The following is a 2,206-nucleotide window of genomic DNA, read 5'->3' as shown; positions in this document are numbered from 1 at the left end:
TTTGATCTCTACCGATATTTAATCTTAGCTTCATCGGTCATTGTTTTCCTTTCTGACAAACTAAGGAATCAAAATCCAACTCAAGCAACGCCTGTTTGGTATACTTTTAGAATGTCATGAGGTGGAAAAATACAACTTTTCGTTTCATTTCAGCTTTCCTCTCGACTGCACCAGATATAACCTAATCAAAGTAAGCCAATACTCTAGAAAAAGTAAGAGTAACCCTTAAAAAATGTGGGTAAATTACAAACTTCATCATTAAACTTTATTATATCTCCTATTTTTCTCACTAAACGTTAAAAAATTTCAATTTTTAAACTTAATATATTGAGTTTTTTTGTCATGTTGCCGTTAAATAGTTAACGGTATTAAAATAATGTCATTTTCAAAAATAAAATTTTTACCAAAATGAAGTCGTTTTGCATTTATATAAAAGTCCATTTATACCATCGTTAATGAGAAAACGACTTAGTAACAAAAAAAAACCCAATATACTAAGTTTATTGAGGATAAAATAGGAGAGATAATAAAGTCCAAATACTAAATTTGTAATTTACCCTAAAAATTTATAGGATTTTCATTCTACGGTCACACTTAAAAATGTGTATAAATTGAAGGGTTGATAGCAGAGTTTCAGCACCTAACCAGCTAATTATCTGTTCATTCCAAAATGGCAAAGTCAGAATTTGTACAAGAGAATCAGCCCCCAGCAGGTTCCAAAACATCCAATTCTACTGATACTGCTTCTTCTTTTTTATGATAAATGGAGATTTGAGAACTTATTGTTCTTATTTTTGTTGGTTTTGATGAAATTAGGGTATCCCACGAGTTCTGATCCACCTGCAGCTCAGAAGTGCTTCCCTCGTTCAAAGAAGAAAGGAGATAGGGGCTTCATTGAAGGATGGTAAGAGGACGCTATTCATATATAAATCAGTTTTGTTGGTAAATATTCATGCAGAATTCAACGGTAGTTCTGCTGTGCAACTAGGAAATTTAATACTAATTTGATGCGGTTTTAACTTAAAATGTTATAATATCTATTCTAAAATGTTATATAATTGGTAATAATTTCGATTACAACTAAGAATATTATATGAGTTTTTTGGCGATAACTTATGAATTATTAATTCAGTCATGTCACTCACTAATCGATTAAGTAATATTATGTTTTGTTGGAGATGTAAGGGTCGGTATATCTAAAATATGATAGTATGGCAGCTTGTGTGATATTAGACGAGGCGAGACTTAGTTGCATTCATGACATTCTCGTGTTAATTTTGGGGTATGTCAGCCCTAGTTTGAGAGATGATCAGCAGAATGTTAAGGCGGTAATAGTCGCTTTAGTAAGGGAAATTTTTGAAATTGTATTTGCGCTTTACTTGTTTGATTTAGGTATGAATTAATCTTGTATTGATTCCTTTAAGATAATTTTATATCCAACATCTGTGAATTCTTAATAAGATGTTTGCTGTGCGAAAAGAAATATATTTTATTTTATCATAATACTTCAATCTAATTATTTTGACTTATAACTACAGCTTGTTCGCGCTTTGTTGCTGTTGGCTCTGCGAAGCTTGCTTCTAAACGATGCTTTGAGGAACCGATCCTATGTTTGGTTGAATACGAGGGATAACACTTAATTGGTTATGATTGTTGCTCATATTTTGTAATAAAGTAGACAAGTTAGATGTTAATAAAGAATATTCAGTGTGTTCATCGTGTTTATCTTATAAAGGTTTTTCTTTCATTTATAAATATTTACTCTTTTTTATTGTTTTCTTTAACTTTTAATTATTTACATTTTAATTTCTTTATATTTAACTTTTATCATTTAATGTCAACCGAATCTATGATGTAATATAAAGGTCTTTCATGGAAGATAAGAATGTTGTGATCACTATTTTTCAATTAAAACTCAAAATATAAAAATCGGGGCCCAACCTAAACATAACACCCAAAATAGACCCTAAATCGGGCCTCAAACCCAAATCCCAAAATATAACCCAACCTAATGTAATAGCTGAATTTTGCCAGGGTTAACAACCCTGGCAGAGCATTGATACCTAGGGATGTATTCGGTTCGGTTCGGTTCATTTTTTTACCAAAAATTGAACCGATCCGAAATAAACAGTTTTTTAAAATTTAAATCGAAATCGAATGGTTAAAAATCCGAAAAAACAAAATCGGTTTTTTCGGTTCGGTTTTT

General features: G+C 31.0%; 1 long non-coding RNA gene across 1 annotated transcript; it reads left to right on the top strand.

The window, feature by feature from the left end:
• Positions 1–646: 646 nt before the first annotated feature.
• Positions 647–1,714, top strand: LOC120208162. Its single transcript, XR_005524274.1, has 3 exons — positions 647–713; positions 817–904; positions 1,539–1,714. It is a non-coding gene; the product is annotated as an uncharacterized LOC120208162 (long non-coding RNA).
• The last annotated feature ends 492 nt before the right edge of the window (positions 1,715–2,206 follow it).

This window comes from Hibiscus syriacus, unplaced genomic scaffold (assembly GCF_006381635.1).
Source record: "Hibiscus syriacus cultivar Baekdansim isolate YM2019G1 unplaced genomic scaffold, ASM638163v2 tig00016004_pilon, whole genome shotgun sequence".
Lineage (NCBI taxonomy): Eukaryota > Viridiplantae > Streptophyta > Magnoliopsida > Malvales > Malvaceae > Hibiscus > Hibiscus syriacus.
The sequence above is the reverse complement of the archived record's forward strand: the minus strand, read 5'-3'. Positions and strand labels throughout refer to the sequence as shown.